The sequence below is a fragment of the Oryx dammah genome, unplaced genomic scaffold (assembly GCF_014754425.2).
Source record: "Oryx dammah isolate SB20612 unplaced genomic scaffold, SCBI_Odam_1.1 HiC_scaffold_17, whole genome shotgun sequence".
Classification (NCBI taxonomy): Eukaryota; Metazoa; Chordata; class Mammalia; order Artiodactyla; family Bovidae; genus Oryx; species Oryx dammah.
The window spans coordinates 19,079,806-19,105,498 of NW_024070201.1; positions in this window are offsets into that span (position 1 = coordinate 19,079,806).

Sequence of the window (25,693 nt, forward strand, 5' to 3'; positions counted from 1 at the left end):
ATTCTCCAGATTGAAGAAAAATGAAGTGGATGGAAGCTCAAAGCTGCAAGAAGGAAATAAATGCACTAGAAGGGGTAATATGTGGTAATTATAAAGTAATATTGTTTACAACAAAATGTCATATATATAACATGATAATACAAAAAACAGGGCAAATGGAGTTAAATTGTTATAAGATTACTGGGTTGCTCAGGAAATAATTGAAGTATTAACTTAAGGAGGACAGTAAAAAAATAAAAGAGGAGGACTATCAAAAGAAGTTGTTACTAAACCAATACAGAATTGTAAAGTAAAAATTAAAAATAAATAAATAAATTAAAAAAAAAAAAAAAAAGAAATTAATAAAGGAAAAGTATGTAACAATACAAATATTTGATTATTCCATAACATGCAAAGAAGAAAGGATTATAAGAAGGAAGATAAATGAGGCAAACAAAAAACAAATAGCAAGGTGGTAGACTTAAACCCAATTATACAAGAAATTATATTAAGTCTAGACAACTACACACTCTAATTAAAAGACAAGTATTTGGCATAAAAAGAAAAAAATACAACCCTATGCTTTTTATAGGATATACCCCATAAACATAAGGATACAAAAAATTGAAAACAAAAGTAAAAAGATGCACCACTCAAACACTTATCAAAGGAAGGCTGTTAGGTATACTAATATAAAAATATAGACTCTAAGTAAGAAGTATTATGAAAAATAAGGCAGTATATCTCATAATGATTAACAGATCAGTTATTAGTAATAGATATCACTAGTAAATTTGTAATTTTCTGATGACATGGTTTCAAAATTCAGAAAGGAAATTGGACAGTAAAATAAGAAATAGAAAAATACACAATCATCTTTGTAGATTTTACCACACATCTTTCAGTTATTGATTAAAAAGCAGACAAAAAAAATCAATAAAGGTATAAAAGATCTGAGTAAAATAAAGTCCTGTCAAGTGATTATGAAATGTTTATCAAAATAATGTATATGTTAAGTCATGAAACAAGTATTGACTGTAGTCATAAAACTATAAACTATAAATTTTTAGGAAAAAAACAGAAAAATCTTCAAGATACAGGACTTGGTTAAGAGTTCTTAGATTTGACATCAAATTCACAGTTCATAAAAGGAAAAATCAACAAATTGTACCTCACCAAAATAAAATTTTTTTATTCTGAAAAATGTCCAATTATGAGAAAAAATGAGCTAGAGATTGGGAAACTATATTTAAGAATCTTAAGTCTGACAAAGCTTGTGTCTAGAATATATCAAAAACTGTTAAAACTTAACATTAAAAAAATAGAAGATGAACAAAGAAAGGAACAGTCATCTCCTAAATGAGGAGAATATGCCAATGGCAAATAATCACACTAAGATATTCAACATCATTACCCATTAAGAAATGCAAATTAAAACCACAGGATACCACTACAAAATTATCATAATGGATAAAATAAAAATACCTATACTATCAAAATCTGGCAAACATGCACCAAAACTGGATCACTCAGACCTTGTTGGTGGGAGTACAAAGCAGTACAGCCCCTCTGGAAAATAGTTTGGAAAGAATGGCCTCTTAGGCATTTATAAAATCACTGCAGATGGTGACTGCAGCCATGAAATTAAAAGATGCTTACTCCTTGAAAGGAAAGTTATGACCAACTCAGACAGCATATTAAAAAGCAGAGACATTACTTTGCCAACAAAGATCCATCTAGTCAAGGCTATGGTTTTTCCAGTGGTCATGTATGGGTGTGAGAGTTGGACTATAAAGAAAGCTGAATGCCAAAGAATTGATGCTTTTGAACTGTGGTGTTGGAGAAGACTCGAGAGTCCCTTGGACTGCAAGGAGATCCAGTCAGTCCATCCTAAAGGAGATCGGTCCTGGGTGTTCATTGGAAGGACTGATGTTGAAGTTGAAACTCCAATATTTTGGCCACCTGCTGTGAAGAACTGACTCATTTGAAAAGACCCTGATACTGGGAAAGATTGAGGGCAGGAGGAGAAGGGCATGACAGAGGATGAGATGGTTGGAGGACATCACTGACTCAATGGACATGGGTTTGAGCAAACTCTGGGAGTTGATGATGGACAGGGAGGCCTGGTGTGCTGCTGTCCATGGGGTCCTAAAGAGTCGGGCATGACTGAGCGACTGAACTGAACTGAGGCATTTATCCCAGTGAAATGAAAACTTATATTCAAAATGAATGAAAACTTGAAATATAAATGAAATAAATATAAATGAAAACTTCATACAAAAACCTGTAAATGAATATTTTTAACAGTTGTGTCCCCAATAACCAAAAATTGGAAACAACCCAAATAGCCTTCAATGGATAAGTGGTTAAACTAATTGTGGCTCATCCATATCTTGGAATATCATTCAGCAACAAAAAGAATGAACTATTGATATGTGTGGCTTAGATGGACTTCTAGGAAATACTGCTAAATGAAAAGAGTAGTACTCGAAAGATTAAATACTATATGATTCTATTTATTTAATATCCTTAAAATAACATAATTATAGAGGTGAAAGAGCGATTAGAGGTTGCCAGGGGTCAGGGATTAGGAGGGAGAGGGTAATGTGACTATAAAATGCCAGAAAGCCTATCACGAAGGTAGTTACACAAATACCACTATTACACATGTGATAACATTACATAGAATTTACAAAGAAGGCGAGAACAAGATCTCATTCTAAATTAGCAGTGATAGGAGATGTGAAGTGTTTAAAACATATCTGAAAATTATTTGATATCCCACCCATCCAAAAGATGAACCTGATTTTCTCCCCCTTGAATTACAGGCCAAGATAGTGATTCACTTCTAGCAAACAAAATACAGTGTAAGTGGTGCTGCTTAATTACAGCCGTGTGTAGTGTGTGTGTGTATACAACTTATGAAAGTGAAAGTGTTAGTCACTCTGTCCCGTCCAACTCTTGGTGACCTCAGGCTCTTCTGTACATGGGATTTCCTAGGCAAGAATACTGAAGTAGGCTGCCATGCCCTCCTCCAGGGGATCTCCCCAACCCAGGGATCAAACCCACATCTCTTATGTCTCCTGCATTAGCAAGCAGGTTTCTGACCACCAGCACCATCTGGGAAGCCCTCCACACACCCCACAGCGTGGCCAGAAAGAAAAGGGGTCACTGTCAGATCTAGCCACAGTGCCCCTGTGAAAGCACTTTGCAGTACTCTGTTTGCATTCTTCCTTAAGGCTAGCAGGACATTGACACTTTCTTTTATTTTAAAAGTTTCATCTGTTCAAGTCAGGCCCACCCAGGTTAATTCAGTAAAACTGAACTGACTACAAACCGGATCATGAGAGTGAAACCCCAGTATTTTCACACATTCCGCTTATTCAAGGAGAGATTTTTCCAGTGGTCATGTATGGATGTAAGGGTTGGACTGTGAAGAAAGCTGAGCACCAAAGAATTCATGCTTTTGAACTGTGGTGTTGGAGAAGACTCTTGACAGTCCCTTGGACTGCAAGGAGATCCAACCAGTCCATTCTAAGGGAGATCAGAAGCTTTTAATTTTAATTAGATCCAATTTGTTTATTTTTTATTTTATTTCCAGAATTCTGGGAGGTGGATCATAGAGGATCCTGCTGTGATTTATGTCGGTGAGTGTTTTGCCTATGTTCTCCTCTAGGAGTTTTATAGTTTCTGATCTTACGTTTAGATCTTTAATCCATTTTGAGTTTATTTTTGTGTGTGGTGTTAGAAAGTGATCTAGTTTCATTCTTTTACAAGTGGTTGACCAGTTTTCCCAGCACCTAGATGTCTATCAGCAGATGAATGGATAAGAAAGCTGTGGTACATATACACAATGGAGTATTACTCAGCCATTAAAAAGAATACACTTGAATCAGTTCTAATGAGATGGATGAAACTGGAGCCGATTATACAGAGTGAAGTAATCCAGAAAGAAAAACACCAATACAGTATACTAACACATATATATGGAATTTAGAAAGATGGTAATGATGACCCTGTATGCAAGACAGCAAAAGAGACACAGATGTGTAGAGTGGACTTTTGGACTCTGAGGGAGAGGGAGAGGGTGGGATGATTTGGGAGAATGGCATTGAAACATGTATACTATCATGTAAGAAACGAATCGCTAGTCTATGTTTGATGCAGGATACAGGATGCTTGGGGCTGGTGCATGGGGATGATCCAGACAGATGATATGGAGGGGGAGGTGGGAGAGGGGTTCATGTTTGGGAACTCATGTATACCCGTGGTGGATTCATGTCAATGTATGGCAAAACCAATACAGTATTGTAAAGTAAAATAAAGTAAAAATTAAAATTAAAAAAAAAAAAGATCAGCCCTGGGTGTTCTTTGGAAGGAATGATGCTAAAGCTGAGACTCCAGTACTTTGGCCACCTCATGGGAAGAGTTGACTCATTGGAAAAGACTCTGATGCTGAGAGGGATTGGGGGCAGGAGGAAAAGGGGACGACAGAGGATGAGATGGCTGGATGGCATCACTGACTCGATGGACGTTGGTTTGGGTGAACTCCGGGAGTTGGTGATGGACAGAGAGGCCTGGTGTGCTACAATTCATGGAGTCACAAAGAGTCAGACATGACTGGGTGACTGAACTGAACTGAACTGAACTGAAGTATATCTATGGGGGGTCAGGGATTTTAGGAACCATCTTAGAATCCTCCCTATCAAAGTTCATCTGTCTGTAAATATAGGGTCCATCATTGCTAATGTAAACATTAATGTGTGGCTAAGACTGATAAAATGTTTTTTTATGCCTAATACATTCATTTATTTGTATATTTAGAAATTGATTCTGTAGGACGTCAAAAACTTTTTAAGACAGATTATAATTAGATTAATATCACTGAAAGTGAAAAGGAAAAGGCAAATAGCAGAAGTAAGAAAGATGATAGAAAGTTCTGTGCGAACATAAAACCCGTCTCTATATTTCTTAGCTTCTAAAAAAGAGATGGAAATAAGGTGAGCTCTGTTCAAGTACATCTTACTTGCTAGAAGGAAATATGAATACCATAAGAAAGACAACTCTTGTCTTGAGATCTGAAGGATTTTTCCCTATCATTCTTCACAAAAGGAAATTAGAATAACAGTGGTCTCAATGACAGTTTCCATTTTACAAAATTCAGATCTTTTTCAAATACAGCTTTCAATTCTTTATGAAAGCCTAGAGCAAGGAGAAGAGCAGTCCCACAAATGTAAATATATTCCATGTATTGCAAGCATTTATGTGAGTTAACCCATTGAACCTCCACAATAACCATATAAGGTAAGCATTATTATGATCATCCTTATTAATAGAAGAAGAACTTGAGAGATTAGGTAATTTCCCCTTGTTTGATTGGATAAAGAGACACATTTTGGAAAATAATGAGGGGCTAATATTTCATCAGGATCTTGTGAGTGTGTGCTAAGTCGCTTCAGTTGTGTCTCACTCTTTATGACCCTATGGACTATAGCATGCCAGGCTCCTCTGCCCATGGGATTTTCCAGGTAAGAATATTGGAGTGGGTTGCCATGCCCTCCTCCAGGGAATCTTCCTGACACAGGGATTGAACCCACATCTCTTATGTCTCTTGCATTGGCAGGAGGGTTCTTTATTACTAATCCCACCTGGGAAGCCCTCATCAAGTCTCTTAGAGATTGCCAAATATTGCCTGCTTCTATCCAGCTTTCAACAGAGATGAATGTTGATTCTTGATCGAGACCAATAGCACTTCTTGAGGTGGCACCGTGGTAAAGAATCTGCCTGCCAATGCAGGAGACATAAGTTCAATCCTGGATTGGAAAGATTCCCTGGAGTAGGAAATGGCAACCTACTCCAGTATTCTTGCCTGGAAAGTTCTATGGACAGAGGAGCCTGATGGGTTACACAGTTCATGGGGTTGCAGAGTCAAACACAATTGCACAAATAAGCACAGCACTTCTTGAAGAGCTGCTGATTGAATAGAAGAAATCCGTGTGCTCTATCAACTAAAGGTAGGATGTAGAGTACTTAAATAGGCAAAGATCATATTTAATTGGAAAAATTGAAAAGCTAGACTTATATTATTGCCTTATTGGGAAGGAACCCTTTTTTCAGATGGAGGTGAGGAGACAGGCAAACTGCCAAATTAGAGTATAGGAAAACATAAATTTATACATGTTTGTGTGCACTGAGATGCAAAAGAGGCCTAAGAGTAACCCTAGGCCTCTTTTCAGAAAGTAATGATAGAAAAGGAAGAGAAAGAAGAAAGAAAAGGACCCCTGAAGAGAAATTAAGCAAAGGTATTAAAAAGCAACAAAACCCATAAAAGTTATAGTACTGCTTTGTCTCCTACTGGACTAGGAGACAAATATTCAAGTCCTAATTTTGTCACTCTGTCCTCGAGCAGACCCATCCAACCTGCTCAAGCTTCACAGTCCTCTTACTGAAATGAAGCTTTTGCTAATCTCAGCTATTACTTCAAAGAGTTTTATTGATATCCTTCATTATTTCATAACTCTTTACCTGACACATTTTATGTATCAGGAGCGGTTCTAAGTAATGGAAATAAAAAATAAAAGACTCAATATTTACCCCAATAGCTTTAAATCCTTTCAGAAGAAGGCCCACATGGATAGAGAGAAGATTTTTAAAAATGATATATATGGTCAGTCTCTAATTTCATGGTATTCACAGGGTAACAGAGAATGGAATCAAAGTCTAAAAGAGGCATGTAAAATAGATTGTGACAAATTGATGTGTAATGAAAAGTGGTGGCTTGTGGAGGCTAACTCCCAACTTCTATACTGAAAGTGGAAGGAATTGATGACGCACAAGCAGAGAAACAAAAGGCAGAGTGAATGGGTGAGGGGTGGAGAAAATGCTGGAAGAGAACAGTGAAAAGAGCAGAGCTTTAGAATTGCCAATCCCTGAGAGCAAATGTAAGATGTGTTGTTTACTGCCCCAGTAATGACAGGTACTTTGCAGAATTATTATGAGGATTGAAGACAATTTATGGGAAATAGCAAAAACTCAATAAAAGGTAGTTAGTAAAATAATGCTTATTGCAGTTAGTGAGAGCCTGTTTAAAGCATGAGATCATGAGTAAATATTATCATGGAGTGGAGATATGGAACAAGAGGTGAGATTACCAGGATTCCAGGTAAGAAATGGGGAGGACTCACTTTAAGTAGTGGCAATACGATCGGTGGCATGGGGGAGAACACGAAAGGGTGACATCCCTAGGACATGGTAAGAGTGACATTTGTTTAATGTGGCCTCCTGGTTATATGCTGGTGCTCCTCATAGAGGTGGAAAATAAGGCAGAAGGAGCAGGTTTGGTTGGAAGGTATGGAGTAAAAGACAGGAGTCATGGAGAGAAATAGAGTTTGCATTTGTACCTGTCAGATTTGAGATGCTCTGGGACATCCAGGAGGAGTTGTTCAGGAATGAACATTTGAACTGAGGACTGAGATTTAACAGCCATCAACACACAAGTAATAATAGAAGTCACGGGTATAGATGAGATCATCGGGAACGCATCTAGAGGAGATGAGACCAGGACAAGGACAGAGTACTGAATAAGAACAGCCAGTGATGCATTGAGAAAGAGATGCTTCCCCAAGGATAAAAGGTCATCCATATGTGAGGAGGATTGGTATTGGTGTTGGTATTGGTTTTGGTATACTCCCAGGAGCTGATGCTTAGCATCTTTCTCTTCCCTTTCTGAATCACTGTCTCTTGTCTTAGACTCAGTCTTCTTGCATTGTTCTCTCATGCCTCTTCCAAGGGCATATCTCATTTACTAACCATCCCTCCTTACTTCCTTCTCCCTCTTGACACTCCAATTTCTTCCACATGCAGGCTTTGGGTAATGTGATGGGAAGTCACAACCAAACCCCGAAAGAACACGAACTAATGGTATAATACAGGCCCCCATGATAAACAAGCTGACAGCAATCTGTGCTTGGCAGGCTGGCCTTCCCAGGACAGCTAAAATTGCATCATATCGTTCTGCTGTGTGCCTCTTCAGTCCTTGAGAAAAGCATGAGGAGAAGCAGAGATGACAAGAACAGAAAGCAGCAAATGGACCATAAAATATTGCTACAATCCTCACTCCACCTCCTCTTCCAGCAGGAAGAAAGAACCTGAGGGAAAATTGAGGAGGTGGGAAGACACTTTTAGGCAAAAGATGATTCTTCATACATACGGAGTGTGATATTCCATTGTTCCCACCTGGTACAGATTGCCATGCTGTTTTTCATGCAAAGCAGTAAGATTTTTTAATGTTATCACCAGAAGGACCTAGCAAACCATCTGGACGTGTGGGGCATCCAAGATTCTCAGGTAGAACCACACTGATATGAACAAAATCTAAATATTCATAAGCACCAGCATTTGAAAAGTAGACTGCAAATTACACCAGGTGTTCTGACTATTGAATCAGAAAATTTGTTAGTGTCTTATTCAGAAAATATGGAAACAGAATCTCACCGATAAAAGTCTCAGAGGATGGCTTACTCACCCACTCAATTGAGGGTCTATATTTCCTGCAGTCTTCAAGACCATCCAAATGAGAGAGGGGACTGAATTTACAAACTGCACTGTACACATGTGACCTTTTGAATATTTCCTTTGGGGCCTCCATTTTCTGTAGCAGCTTTTGGTCTTCCTTTATATCCACTGCCTGGGTGAAATAAGAACTATACAGGCTCTTCTTTCTCCAAGTCCTTTCCCATTCCTGTAAGCCTCAGAGTGTATGCTGGGAAGCTGCCTCAGAGCTAGCACATAGTAGGCACTTGGTAGATGGTAACTGTCATCATGTAGTCCTGCAGCATATATTTCATACATAGATTTTTTTAACTTTTAGAAACCTTGTATAGATATAGGACAAATAGAGTCTCAATAACTGACATGGGCTATTGAAATGTTTCAGTACTATCAGTTCTGATGTTTGAACTTAACGAAAATTTGCTGATGTTTATTGCTTCTCTGAATGATCACAGAGATTCTGGCTTCCACTCATGACAGTTTCTGCTGGAAATGTCACTAAAAGAGTTATGTATCAGCTCTAAAAGAGGAGCAACCAAGACTACAAAGATATTGGCATCCAGATTCCACTGGTTTCCAGTTCTGAAGAGGAGCAAGGTTAACTGCACTTGCAGACAGATGATAAATTTGGAAAACGGGGGATAGGAAGAGATTATCAATTACTCGTTACCTTCCTATACATTCCCCTTCCTTGTGTCTTTTCTTTCTGTCTTCCTTCCTTCCAACAGCAATTACTGTGTGCCTAATAGGTACCAGCTACTCTCTATTCTAGGCCCTAAGGATTTGAGATTAAACAACACAAACCAGACCCCACTCTCAAGGAGCTTACATGCTGATGTTTGAAGAGATAGACAACAGATTTACCAATAAACTAGTGAATTTCAGGGAGCTGCTGCTGCTAAGTCGCTTCAGTTGTGTCCAACTCTGTGCAACCCCATAGACGGCAGCCCACCAGGCTCCCCCGTCCCTGGGATTCTCCAGGCAAGAACACTGGAGTGGGTTGCCATTTCCTTCTCCAATGCATGAAAGGGAAAAGTGAAAGTGAAGTCGCTCAGTCGTATCCGACTCTTAGCGACCCGATGGACTGCAGCCCACCAGGCTCCTCCGTCCATGGGATTTTCCAGGCAAGGGTACTGGAGTGGGGTGCCATTGCCTTCTCTGTCAGAGAGCAGTGGGTGCTGTAGAAACAACAAAAATGATCGCATGGGTGACTAGACATTGAGGATAGTGGAGGGTGACTGGAACAGACAGGGTAGGAGGGAGAGGGTCTCTGAAGGCTCGAGGACTGCAGAGACCTGAGTAACAGCAAGGAACTCGCTTGGAGGTCTGAGGAAATGAACCTTCCAGCAAGTTCAAAGGCCTGAGGTGGGAATATATTTGGTGAGTTCAAGGAGTTCAAGGGAATATATTTGGCTGATATGTTGGAAGGGGCAGGGCTGTAGGAGACAAAGCTGGGGTGGCAGGAAGGAGCCCCATTACTGTGAAAGCCTTGATGAGCACTTTGGATTTCATTCTGGTGGGAAGCCACCGAAGGGTCCTAAGGAAAGGAATTGGGTCATCAGATTTATGTATTTTTAAGATAATTCTAGCAGGTGGATGGAGAATGGAGTAAAACAAACCAGTCTCACATCAAAATCATCCCTCTCATTGGAATCAAAACTAATTCAGTGGCACCTCTCCATCCAGTCATGCGGTTGTTGCCAAGGCTCATTCCCATCCTTGAAGTTCAAGGTTTGGTCCCCACAGCCGAGGTTTAAGAGAATACACAGTAGGCCCTACAGACAATTCCAAGAGAGGAATGCTGATCTGAATGTGCACATCTTGTCACATGATTTATTTTAAAGTTCTATTTTAACCTTACTTAGATTTTAATTCCCACCAGTCTCATGCCTACACCTCCATGCCACTCAACCTTGGCTGTGTGTTAGAATTACCTAGGGAAATTTTAAAGGTGGATGCCCAGGTCACACTGTACTGTGACCCATTAAATCAGAATCTCTGTAGTAGATCCCAGGCCTTGGTGTTTTATAAAGCTTCTCCAGGTAACTCCCCTGGGCAGCAAAGGCAGCCACTGCCACACAAGAGCAGGCATTTCAGAGCATCTGGTGTGATGACAAGTGGCATGAGACCACAAGAAATGTGCTCTCCCGCAGCTGTGTCCCTGGAGGGCCCGAGGAAAGGCAATGACGAGCTTGCATCTGCCAGGTGGCACACTGCAAAGCTGGAGCAAACACACACAAGCTCACACGGGAGGCCTGGCTGCAGTTAGCAGCAAGCGGTTCTGCAGTGGAGTGCCAGATTTCCATATGAAACTAGTGGACACATGACCTCTTTAGAAGGAATGCTGCGGACCTTGACAAACTCTGTTTTAAAATAATACATGAAAAAAAAGGGGGGGATGATTTCATCTGAATAGGATGTCTGAGCAAGTAGCACAATAAAGATAGATGCCACCCCTGCTCTAAAGTGCCTGACATCCTACAGAGCTCAAAATGTAACAGCTAACACATCTTGTCAAGCTCTAAAATAGGGAGGCGGCTTTCCCACTTTCGTACTTAGCTTTTTTTTTTTTTTTTAACATTTGTTATGCATAGATGCTAGGTTAAAAAAAAGAAAGAGATAAGATAGCTTGAAAAAAAAAAAAAAGTTCTAGGAAAGTAAAATGTGTGGCATAATCCAGTCAAGCCTGTTCATTGTTTTCCTGGTGGTGCTTGTATGGGGAAATGCACAGAAGGAAGATGATGCTGTGGAATCCTAAAACACTTTAGTATAGTCTTTTCCACATGCTTTAGCACTTAATTATATTCTACCTTCTATGATTATTTCAGATGTCCTAGTCTTGCCAAACCTGATATATTTCTTGAGAGCACATTTCTTCTGTGATTTAAACAGCACCTGTTCACAGATACACGTTGCCTAGTGATCACAGATTCCATATTGAACAGACCAGGTAACACTTGTACCTATTTTTATATTACTTATTTCCTCCAGCACCCAGTCCCCAATCCTTCACCTTTTTTTTTCTGTATGTGTGTGTGTGTGCACATATGTGCCTGTGATTCTCTAAAGGAAACACAAGGCTCTACACAAGCACCCTTGTAACTGTGGAACTTCAGTGTAGGGGTCTTAGTAAGTAAGGACATTTTTCTTGTGTTTACAAGGGACACTTTTTTGTGTGTTTACAAGCTAGCTTAGAGTTAGATTCTTGTGTTAAAGGGGAATGGATCCTACATTGAAGGAATCTTAGTGAGTCAATATCCTATAATGTTTCTAGAAAAAGAGCTTGTAGAAGTCAAGGATGAATTCCCCCATACAGATCTAGATCACTACTTTGAGTAGTGTCTAGACCCCTCAACAGGAATCTAGACACTACTCATACTAAGTAAGGTTTGGTAAGGTGAAGTCTCAGTCGTGTCCGACTCTTTGCGACCCCGTGGACTGTAACCTACTAGGCTTCTCGGTCCATGGGATTCTCCAGGCAAGAATACTGGAGTGGATTGCCATTTCCTTCTCCAGGGGATCTTCCCAACCCAGGGATCGAACTCAGGTCTCCCGCATTGGAGGCAGGTGCTTTAACCATATAGCTACTACTGTTGCTACTGCTGCTAAGTCACTTCAGTCGTGTCCGACTCTGTGTGACCCCGTAGACGGCAGCCCACCAGGCTCCCCCATCCCTGGGATTCTCCAGGCAAGAACACTGGAGTGGGTTGCCATTTCCTCCTCCAATGCATGAAAGTGAAAAGTGAAAGTGAAGTCACTCAGTCGTATCCGACTCTTAGCAACCCCATGGATTGCAGCCTACCAGGCTCCTCCGTCCATAGGATTTTCCAGGCAAGACTGGAGTAGGGTGCCATTGCCTTCTCCAAACCATATAGCTACTGTTATATTATATGTTATATCATAACCTGAAAAAGAGCAAGGCAACCTTCAGAAAGCAAAGCCTACTATAATTCTTAGCCTTCTATGGGTGGGTAGTGGGAACAGCTAAACATTATTAGCTAAAATGAAAAGATTTTTTAAAATACTCAAAAGACAACACATTTAGTAACATATAAGTAGTGCTTCTGGAATTGTCCAACCTGAAAGCCCTCCCCAGGACCTTTTAAGAAGGGATGGGATCATGAAATTGCCTCCTTCCTGCTTATACACATGTATATGGAAGACAAAATCAAAATCTATCACGAACTGTAGGACCCTCAGACCCAAGAACCTGGAATTTTGCTGAGTTCTGGAGCTTGGGAGCCTATAAACCTCAGTTTTCCACTATCACTGTGGTCTAAGAAAACAAGAATCATAGTCATTGTACTGACTGTGAGAGAAGGAAATAATTTATAGAATATGAAGATTAAATGTCTCAATAATTACATTATCATCCAAAACTTTAGTGATTCCCCTTATCAGGATGATTATCAAAATCAACTGAGGAATTAGAACAATGATACAGAGTTTCTGGATCCATTACACCCATCAGAATCTCCAAATGAGAGGTCTTCAAGTCTTGTTTATGTAAGGAACCCCAGTTAATCCTGATGGTATGTGGAGGTTTGGAAACCAACCATTTTGTATGTACGAAAATACCCTGCCAATTGGCAAACACTTGTCCTCAACTATTTAATAATTCATCAGTTTCCTCAGTCATTAATCAGGAAGTCTTGGTATAATTGTCAGGAAAAATAGAACCTAATAATTAATTAGGCTCACTTGGAGAGCTTGCTAGGAGCTCCTTGGAAAGGAAGGAGGAGAGCCCATGCATTGTTTCATTCTCTATTGAATTTGCTAGTACTGATACCACACTGATGGCATGTCTGAGATGAACACAATAAAAATAATCCACTCTTGTCTCAGACAGGTAGTAAGATAATAGGCTCTTCAGCTACTTCTAAATTATTTTCTCTTTAGATCACCTCTGTATAAGACAAAACTACAGTGCAGTCTTCCAAACATTCTGTAAACTTTAGTTAAACCTCTGGAAAGAGGAGTTAGGTTTGGGGCCAAAGGTAAGGAAAGGTACCTGATAGGGATTTTTCTACCAGCAAGACCACAGAAGATAGAAATAATTTATTTAAAAGGAAGTGGGATATGAGGGAGTGGGAACATGAGGGTAAGAGGATATGGCTGAGGAGAGAGCGATGAGGAGTGAAGACACCAACGAGGCACTGAAATGCAGCGTGCTCTGGTCCAGTGTGAGCAGGACACAGGGTTGAGGCTTGGCTGTACCTCCTTAGACAGCGCCTTATCTGCTGTCCTGTTGTCGCATTTCCGAAACTAAATTGTATTTCACATCTCTCTTCGTTCCTTAGGCTGTGAACTTGCAGAACTCAGGGAACATGTATACTCATCTTTAGATCCTTAGTCTTTAACAGGGTTCCTGGCACATACTCTGCTCTCAGTAAGGGTTGAATGAACAAAGCAGCTGCAGGTTTGAGGGTGTTATCCATGGAATGGTCTTGCAAAGTTTCTAGGAATGAATTAAATGATGAAAACACCAAAAAGTTGCCCTAAAATAAAAAGCAGAATCTTGAGCAGTCTCTAGAATAAAATGCTTTAATTTTATCCACAAGAATTATTAAGCTATGTGTATTAATATTTATTCTTATTTTGTCTTTTAGTAAAGTTATATTTTTATGCATTTAAGACACTGAGCTATAGATTGCCCATTGCAATCATACTTCTTGGGTTTAGGCTTTGTTAATCATCTCGCTGTACTACATTTATAAAATTTAGCGTAAAAGGATGTACCTCATGGGTGTCTTTGACCAGATCTGTTAATAATTGTTTTCCTTTTCTTGCTATAGTTTGACTTTTAGAAGCCAAACACTGTTGCACATTCTAAGAGCCTCTTGTACTAGACTAGCACTAAGGTTTAAAACAAACAGTAAAAATGAAAAACAAATATAAAAATAAAATGACACAACTAGGATGATAACTGGAGAAGGTAATGGCAACTCACTCCAGTACTCTTGCCTGAAAAATCTCACGGATGGAGGAGCCTGGTAGGCGGCAGTCCATGAGGTCGCTAAGAATCGGACACAACTGAGCAACTTCACTTTCACTTTTCACTTTGATGCATTGGAGAAGGAAATGGCAACCCACTCCAGTGTTCTTGCCTGGAGAATCCCAGGGACGGGGAAGCCTGGTGGGCTGCCATCTATGGGGTTGCACAGAGTCGGATACGACTGAAACAACTTAGCAGCAGCAGCAGCAGGATGATAACTTTAGCTCATTTACTGCTGACACCTGAAAATTAAGGGATGTTGGCTTACCCAGAAAGAGTAAAAGAATGGAGCAAAGAGCCAGGGATAGAGCAGGCCTGCCCCAGATAACAGTATGTTCCACAAAGGGTAGATTTTCCTTTCTCTCAAGTATTGTCAATTTTCATCACTGTATCAATCAGCTTCTGCTGCATAATAAACACCGCTAAATTTCATTGGCATACATTAGGGTGTTGGTTTCAATCACACATAGCCGATTTAGTCTGCACTTGGCTAGGTAGCCCTGAGTCACCCACTGGGCCTTGGTCTACCTACATGTCTTACCTTTCTTGCACTAAAGCCTACCCAGGAGGAGCTATATTGTGGCCAAGCAGAGGAACAAGAGGGCTCACATAATCCGACAAGAATGTTTCAGGCTTCTGTTATGAAACTGACTGACATCTCATTGGCCAAAGCAGATCACATGGCCAGACTCAAAGAGTGAAGTATATTATTTCCATGGAATAAACAGAGGAGTAAGTAGATATTTTTTTTCATGGCAATTAAATATATACAAGCAGAGCTGCAAGCTAATACATTTCAAGAGTAATGGAGATAATTATTTTAAAGACTCAATGGTAGGTGATTCTTGTATCATTAAGTCCCAGATATCTTTATTTTCATACATTACTGATCAGTTCAGTTCAGTTTAGTCATTCAGTCATGTCCAACTCTTTGCAACCTCATGGACTGCAGCACGCCAGGCCTCCCTGTCCATCACCAACTCCCGGAGTTTACCCAAACTCATGTCCATTGAGTCAGTGATGCCTTCCAACCATCTCATCCTCTGTCATCCCCTTCTCCTCCTGCCCTCAATCTTTCTCATTATCAGGGTCTTTTCAAATGAGTCAGCTCTTCACATGAGGTAGCCAAAGTATTGGAGTTTCAGCTTCAACATCAGACCTTCCAATGAATACCCAGGACTGATCTCCTTTAGAATGGACTGGTTGGATCTCCTTGAAGTCCAAGGGACTCTCAGGAGTCTTCTCCAACACCATAATTCAAAAGCAACAGTTCTTTTGTGCTCAGTTTTCTTCACAGTCCAACTCTCACATCCATACATGACTACTGGAAAAGCCATAGCCTCGACTAGATGGACCTTTGTTGGCAAAGTAATGTATCTGCTTTGTAATATGCTGTCTAGGTTAGTCATAACTTTCCTTCCAAGGAGTAAGCATCTTTTAATTTCATGGCTGCAGTCACCATCTGCAGTGATTTTGGAGCCCCCAAAAATAAAGCCTGCCACTGTTTCCACTGTTTTCCCATTTGCCATGAAGTGATTGGACCAGATGCCATGATCTTAGTTTTCTGAATGTTGAGTTTTAAGCCAGCTTTTTCACTCTCTTCTTTCACTGTTATCAAAAGACTCTTTAGCTCCTCTTCACTTTCTGCCATAAGAGTGCTGTCATCTGCATATCTGAGATTATTGATATTTCTCCTGGCAATCTTGATTCAAATTTGTGGCTTCATCCAGCCCAGCATTTCTCATGATGTACTCTGCATATAAATTAAATAAGTGTGGTGACAATATGCAGCCTTGACATACTCCTTTTCTTATTTGGAACTAGTCTGTTGTTCCATATCCAGTTCTAACTCTTGTTTCCTGACCCACATATAGATTTTTCAAGAGGCAGGACAGGTGGTCTGGTATTCTGACCTCTTTAAGAATTTTCTACTTTCTTGTGATCCACCGAGTCAAAGCTTTGTCATACTCAATAAAGCAGAAACAGATGTTTTTCTGGAACTCTCTTGCTTTTTCCATGATCCAGCAGATGTTGGCAATTTGATCTCTGGTTCCTCTCCCTTTTCTAAATCCAGCTTAAACATCTGTACATTCACAGTTCACATATTGCTGAAGCCTGGCTTGGAGAATTTTGAGCATTACCTTGCTAGCATGTGAGATGAGTACAATTGTGCGGTTTGAGCATTCTTTGGCATTGCCTTTCTTTGGGATTGGAATGAAAACTGACCTTTGCCAGTCCTGTGGCCACTGCTGAGTTTTCCAAATTTGCTGGCATATTGAGTGCAGCACTTCCACAGCATCATCTTTCAGGATTTGAAATAGCTCACCTGGAATTCCATCACCTCCACTAGCTTTGTTTGTAGTGATTCTTCCTAAGGCCCACTTGACTTCACATTCCAGTATGTCTGGCTCTAGGTGAGTGTTCACTTCTGTGTATTCTTACCACCTCTTCTTAATCTCTTCTGCTTCTGTCAGATTCATACCATTTCTGTCCTTTATTGAGCCCATCTTCACATAAAATGTTCCCTTGGTATCTCTAATTTTCTTGGAGAGATCTCTAGTCATTCCCATTCTATTGTTTTCCTCTATTTCTTTGCACTGATCACTGAGGAAGGCTTTCTTATCTCTCCTTGTTATTCTTGGAACTCTGCATTCAAATGGGTGTATCTTTCCTTTTCTCTTTTGTTTATCACTTCAGTTAAATTCACCCATTCCAGTCCATTTTAGTTCACTGATTCCTAAAATGTTGATGTTCACTCTTGCCATCTCCTGTTTGACCACTTCTAATTTACCTTGATTCATGGACCTAATATTTCAGGTTCCTATGAGATATTGTTCTTGACAGTATCTACTACCATCACCAGTCACATCCACAACTGGGTGTTGTTTTTGCTTTGGCTCCATCTCTTCATTCTTTCTGGAGCTATTTCTCCACTGATTTCCAGTAGCATGTTGGGCACCTACTGACCTGGGGAGATCAGTTTTCAGTGTCCTATCTTTTTGCCTTTTCATACTGGTCATGGGGTTCTCAAGTCAAGAATACTGAAGTGATTTGCCATTCCCTTCTCCAGTGGACCACATTTTGTCAGAACTCTCCACCATGACCTGTCCATCTTGGGTGGCCCTACATGGCATGGCTCATAGTTTCATTGAGTTAGATAAGGCTGTGGTCCATGAGATTAGATTGGCTAGTTTTCTGTGATTGTGGTTTCAGTCTTTGCCCTCTGATGCCATCTCTCAGCACCTACCATCTTACTGGGGTTCCTCTGACCTTGGACGTGGGGTATCTCCTCTTGGCCACTCGCTGCTCCAGTGAGCAAAAGAACAGTGAATTAATACAATCTTCCTATAATATTCATTAGCAAATTCTTATCTATTGACTTTTAAGAATTGTCCTGGGACATATAGAAAGATTTTTACATAATGGATGGATTTTTACATCCATCTTCCTCTCTTATGTTAATGAAATACTAGAAACAATGACAAGGGTTTGGATGATAAAATCTGGAACATCCTGATGATGGAATATCTGTTCCTTATTACAGTGATTCTATGACAGAATATTTAACAGCATAATTGTCAGCAGGAGGCACGTGTTCAATCACTGCATTAGGAAGATCCCCTGGAGGAGAAAATAGCAACCCACTCCAGTATACTTGCTTAGAAAATCCCATGGACTGAGGAGCCTGGTGGGCTATAGTTCATGGGGTCGTGAGAGTTGGACAGAACTGAGCAAGCAAGTCAATATTCTTAATTTAATGAAAAGTATGCTAGAAAACAGTAGGTATAACATAATCCTAATTTTGTTTTGAAACTGTGTAGATATAGAGATTAAGATTCTGTAGAGATATAAAATATAATAATAGATACTTTGGGTGGAGACAGTTTTCATCTGAAATCCATTCTACTCTGTCTCCTGAGAAATATCTAGGAGGGACCATGTGACTTAGTTCTTGAAAACAGAATGTGAATAGAAGTAGCTTGTCCATAAATTCTTGCACAAGGGTTCTTTCCTGTCTTCTTAATGGCTAGAATAGGCTTGGAAGCCACACTGTAGATTTACAGAATTAGTACTATATTTGAAATGTTCTTCTCAGAATTCTTATATGAGAAAGGAATTAATTTTTATAATTTATTCAGTTTAGGATGATTTTTATGATATCAAGTAGCATAAACTCTTAATACAGTGGGGTTCAATTCAGTTCAGTTCACTTGCTCTGTCGTGTCCGACTCTTTGCAGCCCCATGGACTGCAGCATGCCAGGCCTCCCTATCCATCACCAACTCCCAGAGCTTACTCAATCTCGTGTCCATTGAGTCAGTGATTCCATCCAATCATCTCATCCTCTGTCATCCCCTTCTCTTTCCACCTTCAATCTTTCCCAGCATTAGGGTCTTTTCAAATGAGTCAGTCCTTCACATCAGGTGGGGTTGCTAGTGATTTTTATTCTCTCCTATATGGTTTTCTACATTTTCCAAATTTCTATTTTGGAAAAATAGTAATATGCAATTAATGCAAGATATAACAAATATTGTTTTTCAAACCTAGACACCTTACTCCAATACTTCTTCAAAATAATGAATTACAAGTGTTTTGAGCAGGTACTATTTTTCTCTTTTTCATTAGGACTAAATTGGTGGGGCAGGAAAGCAGAAGAAACTTCTAGACCCTGTCACTTCTAATGTCCTCTCCATATTTTAGAGATTCTAACTAAGAAAGTTTGGATGTAGAATGTAGTTTGGGGCTCCAGACTGGGTTTGATTATTTTTGAGACTTAGATAAGTTACCTAACCTCTCTGAGCCTCAATTTAGTGTGAGTGAATAAAAATCACCCCGTGGCATAGCACACCATTATGAATGTTCTTTCTTTTATTTTATTTCCTTCATTTGGAAAAAGTTGACCACTTAGACAAACACTTGATATTGAGAATTGTGTAACATACAATTTTGTCTTCTTAAGCTTGCACTTTGACCAAAATTTCATACTTTTCTGGAAAGGAGAATTATAGCATTACGTGACTAAATATGTCACTGAATTCCTCTTCCCTGTTCATTTTCCCATTAGGCATCTGGCCAGTCCATTTAGGAAGGGAACATGCTGACAGGCTTTCAAGGTTAGCACAATATCCCTCCACCCCTGTTCTAGCCTATATTTTGCAAAATATAGCTGAAGGATAGAATTGTGTTGCTCTCTTGGTAGAAATTAGAGCCCACTTTGTATAAACACAATTAAAAACTAAGGTGGAGGGTGGGATGAAAACAGAAAAAGCCACAGTCTGCAAAAAGCACTGTATGGGAATTTCATTGCATATGTTTTCTGAAAAGACTAGAAATAACAACATGAATAATCATGAAGCTCAAATTAAACTCACTAACTCCTACAGCCACCCGTAACCTTTCCTTTATGCTGTACCTCTCCTCTCATTAAATTAGAATATTAAATCTACTTTAAATCTTGTATTCGATGTACATGGTAAAAACTATATATACAAAAACTAATTAAATATTTAAAGATTTCAGCTCTTTTCCCTGTTTTTCTCCTTCCCTTTCAATAGAATATCTGGTCTCTCTTCCCACTCTTCTGTCTCTCTTCCTCTGTCCCCAAATCTAGTCCTTTTATTATCTCTCTTGACCTCATCCCTTCCCAACTACTAAGATTCTTCTAACTTCTCTTATTCTCCTTAATATTGCCCTGTCTTATATAGCCTACATTATTTTTATCACCCACATTCCTGACTGTATCAGGTGAACATGATGAGGTCATCAGAACAGATGTGTTCACTTACTATTCTCTTATACTGCCACATTGCATTTTAAGTTACTTGTATGAAGGTGAGCCTTAAGTAAACTCTTCAAGAATAGATCTTGCTGAAGAAACAAAATAAGGATCTAAAAAGTAGACAGTCTGCATGTACTTACTGAGACCTGGCTTGTGACAATAATTATAATTTTGTTTGAGATGTTCTACTCTCTGGGAACATTTGAATTCTTAGGACAGCTAGAAGACACTGAAACCAGTATAGAGTGTCTAAAACCATACTCTCTCCTTCATGGCTTTGGACTTGACTTGATTCACTGGAGTATTTACAAAAGCTACAATTCCTTTGGGCAAAGGGAGGAGGTGGAGATGAAATCTGGGAGCCAGGTGCCAGGTCAAGATCTCACCAGGGTTCAATGTAAGGAAATGCAAAGGTCATCCACGCAAAGACATCAAATCGTTACTCTGAGGAGGAACAGCTAAAGGAAATGGAACACTGAATTCCATAACACTCTCTCAGTTATGAGAGAGGAGCAGGTGAGGAGACAGGCAATTCACATGAAGGTTGAAGACTTTGCACCTCAGTAGGTGCCTGGGGTTCTGAGCAGTGTGCCTGAAGCTGTGAATAGCTTCAAAATCTGTCACTTGCAGAGGTGTGGTCAGGAAGAATCAGGTAAACAAGGCTGCTTCAAATGGAAGCAAAGCCCTGCAAAATGGATGGTGATGATAATTAATGACATCTCTACCAATATGGGGAGCATATCTCACTCTATGGATTATCCTAAATGCATCTCATACATTATCTCACTTAAATAAAGGAAAGATGGCCTGTCCATCCAAGGAAAGTAGTGAAGGTTAAAAATTAGAATTCTAGAAAATCCTGAGAGAAACAAGATCAATGAGTCTCAGCCGTGAATTACTCAAAGCACTTTTAGCAGCTAAAAGTAAGCCATTAGCTAAGTAGACATTTTTCCTTTGAGTCAATTCTTTTTTGAATAAATGCATACGCAAGTTGCAAATTATAGCACACTTCTATTGTGTCAGCATTGGACTCAGCAGTATACAGGCATTATCTCTTTTAGTCATCACAGGAAGTCAAATGTAGACATCTTACAAAGGAACTGGAGTTTTGAGAATTTTAAGAACTTCCCAAGATTATATAGCTAGGAAATGTCCAAGCCAGAATTTGAATCCAAAATAACTTTTCCCCCAGACTCTGACCTTTATTTGCTGCAGTACGTGGTCTCTGGTCTTGTCTTTTCTAGTCCTATCTGGAGCTTCACTGTTGGAGATAATTCTCCTCCACCCTCATCCACAAATCCGACCATGTTTGAAAATGTTACTGTAATTGAAGCCATGAATAAGTATGAGTTTCATCAGGGCATATCTCTCTCATTTTTCCCTTCTTAAGGCACAATTTGACCCCACTTTAACCTCAGAAAAAGCATGTAATTCTGTTCTGCAAAACTGATCCACACTTCAGATAAGATCAAACTTTTGATGCCAAATGCTCAATCCTAAATCATATAGTTGAGCTTTGTGTCATATCAGTTTGTATTTGTTTAGCACCTGTCACCCCATGGGTACAACCATGAACCAATAAGCAACTATATACAGGTGTCTCTTCACCTCTAGGGACAGTTTTCTCAGAATCTTGAAAAATTGGCAGTTCTAAAGAAAAATGAAGAAAACAGAATATAGCCATTTAACTCGGACTATCTGTTATACTGTACATTCATTTTAAAACAGAATAAGTTTAAACTAGGAAATATTATAACTTTATGTAAATGCTTTAATATGATTTAATGCTATGGGGGTTAAGTGTATAATTTACCATTACATTCTTGAGTGTGAAAAAAATTGTCTTTGAAAAATAGCACTATGCTAAAAGTATCTCTAATTTTATTTTCTACATTAAAAATTCAAACCTTCATTTGCTTAATGAGAGTTGTGCCTCTCTACTGTCCTGAATGAAACATGTTCCCTTTGAATAATGACAATGGTCTTCAACACAGACTCAAAGTCTTTCCACCCATGACACTCAATTTTTAAATTAAAAGTAATTAAGCATATATTGAGCACCAACTAATTTAAACACTCTTCCAGGCAACAGAAGGTAAGGAGCAGGAGTAAGAGTGTAGAAGATAACTAAGCCATAACACTTGCTATCAAGGATCTCACAATGCAGCAGCGAAATAGAAGATATATACCTCCTTCACACCTATTGCACATGACGTATTTGCAATAGATACAAAGGTTTGTGGGTCACAGAGGAAGCAATGAATTGTCCCTGGAGGAAGAAGGGATAGCAAACAGAGGAAAGGGCACAATATTTTCTGACAGTACTAACTGGAGAAAGTTCCCCCTCAGCTGTCTCTCATATTTCCACATATCTTGTGAATTAGGAACTGTCCTTTTGTTCTGGATTATTTTTTCAAGTATATTTATATAGCAAGTACCCTTGGAAGATAGAACTAATCTTTCTGTCCTGAGCAGATTTTCTTACTTCTCAGTATAATAAAGTTAACATTTCCCTTGGAAGCAAAAAGCCGGTATTATTTTTTTTTTCCTGTGTCCCAGTGCTTTTTTTTAAATATAAATTTATTTATTATAATTGGAGGCTAATTACTCTACAATTATCATATGTGAAAAAGCAGGTATTCTAACAGCCTACTAGAAAGGGTCATAGTCCCTAAGCTTGGTATTCTTCTGTTGTGATGGAACAGCTGAATATCATCCACCTGGGCCCCTCCACATCAGCCCCATAGAACTTGGAGAGGAAGTGATACAAATAGGATACTCATGGTCTTCATTCCACCATGTGTATTATAGTTCTTTGTTTCTCACCCAGGGATCTTGTGTCTCTGACATCACTGATGTAGTAGCAACAGACTAACGTTATCTGGTAAGTAAGGTCAGTCTCAGACCCTTTGCAGTTCCTTACAAACAGCTTTTACTACAGACTGGTTACTTTTCTAAGCACTTTATACTTATTAACTCACCCTTCAGTTCAGTTCAGTTCAGTCACTCAGTCGTGTCCAACTCTTTGCGACCCCTTGAATTGCAGCACGCCAGGCCTCCTTGTCCATCACCAACTCCTGGAGTTCACCCAAACGCATGTCCATCGAGTCAGTGGTGCCATCCAGCCATCTCATCCTCTGTCATCCCCTTCTCCTCCTGTCCCCAATCCCTCGCAGCATCAGTCTTTTCCAATGAGTCAACTCTCCGCATGAGATGGCCAAAGTATTGGAATTTCAGCTTTTGCATCCGTCCTTCCAAAGAACACCCAGGACTGATCTCCTTTAGAATGGACTGGTTGGATCTCCTTGCAGTCCAAGGGACTCTCAAGAGTCTTCTCCAACACCACAGTTCAAAAGCATCAATTCTTCGGCGCTCAGCTTTCTTCATCCTTACACCAGTGCTTTGATGTAGGTCCCATTATTATCATCATCTGCATACTAGAAGTGAATAAATTAATCCTGGGAGAGTACATAAGCAGCAGCGATGTGTCATAAATCTGAGCAATCTGGACCAAGCCCCTGCAGACCTCACTACCCCATTGCACTACCTCCATGGTTGAGAGCTCAATGCACTCCATCCATTATCAATGACCAGAAATTGTGTCATGACTTGCAGTATGGCTCCTTCAGGGACAGATTCTGTCCAACTGCAAGGAACTTTGAAAGAGTCTCTTGGGAGAGTAGGAACAAGTGCTCAGAGTGTTCACAAGGCTATAAAAATGGGATGAGATGATCAAAGGAAATTTCAAGAAGCAGGGAGGAGGAGAGGAGAGGAACCAATAAAGGAAACTAATAAGGCATAGCCTTTGGGTAGGAGGAAACTGGAAAAGCATGATATTAGAATGGCAAGATGGGAAAATGTTTCAAGGTGTAGTGGTCAATGATTCTAGAAAATCATCTTTTACATTTGAAAATAAAAAGACTTCCATAATGTTTATTAAATCAGTTTTGGTGGAATGATAAGGAAAATTAGTGGTATAGACAATTTTCTGGACATTAGAGTTGAAGGGATTTTAACTAGAGGAATATGAAGACATAGTAAGGTTTCATTTTATTTTTTTAAACTAGATGGGAAAAAAAAACAGAATAGATGGGCATGACCCCATGGGGATAGAAAGAATTCTTATGTTTTAGGAAAAATATAACCAAAGTAGGAAAATTCTTCGGAAAAACTTAGTCTTGAGGACATGATTTTTTTATTACATATTTATTAAATTTAATTGGAGGTTTATTACTTTAAATGGGCTAGAGATAAGAAACACACCCAAGATTTCCATCTAGTTAATGACAGTAAATGGATTAGGACTCAGACCTTTACTTTTTCCCCTCAACCATAACTATTTTTGGATACTGTTTGATATTACTTTTTCATCTCAATGTTCACCAAAGAGGCAGAGAAAGAAGCAATAATGATTCTATAATAATTTAATTGCTCAAATGTGATTTCAGCAGTAAAACACACATAGGTTTTCAGGGAACATTTTTTGAAAATATAAATTTAGTTAAAGGAAGAGATTCAATGCATCTCAGAGATCACTATAGTTAACATTGGTATTTTCATTTCTGTATTTGTGTGTTTTAATGATTGAGGTGAGCTGAGCTGAACTTTATAATGATATTCAGGCCTCTTTTGCCTGACACAATTTCCCAAAATATCAACCCCCAGGAAGCTGGAAACCTCAGTTGTTTTGCATTATTTTCTCTAGTCATCCCTTCCCATTTGTAGGACTTTTTTTAGCTTAGTGTCTACTTCCTCCAGCTTCTGCCTCCAACTTCTACTTAAAATTAAGAGACCACTACCAGGAAATAGAGAATGTGGAACATAGTACCCATCTCATCCATCAATAAACCATCAAGCATATTGGATTTTGTTTTATTTTGTCTATCAAGTATATTTTCATCCAACAAACATTGACTGAGTGTGAATTCTTGTTCACAAACTAACCTGGGTCACTTTCACTCTAGGTTGTAAAGTTATGTTTTAATGACAGTGCAAAAACAATATACAAAGTTAAAAACAAAAGATCTTACATGAGGGAGAATATGCTCTGTTTATTTATTATGAAAAGTCTGATGGAGTTTTAATTGCAAAAATACTTAACCAGGCAGATAAACTTACTATTGTACATCATATAAAATTAATGAAATAATTGCAGTGAAAGCTCTCAGTGAGACAGCTGGCAGCTTAATTCTTGTAATTTTTGTACAAAGAGAGACATCATAAGGTAGGAATGTGTGTGTGTGTGTGTGTGTGTGTGTGTGTAATACCACAAAATTTTACTCTGGCATCTAAAAATGGATATTGTTCTTCATCTTTATACTCAAATGAGTATACATACTCACTTAAGTTTTTAATTTTTGATATATATACACATATATATGTGGTTTTGCA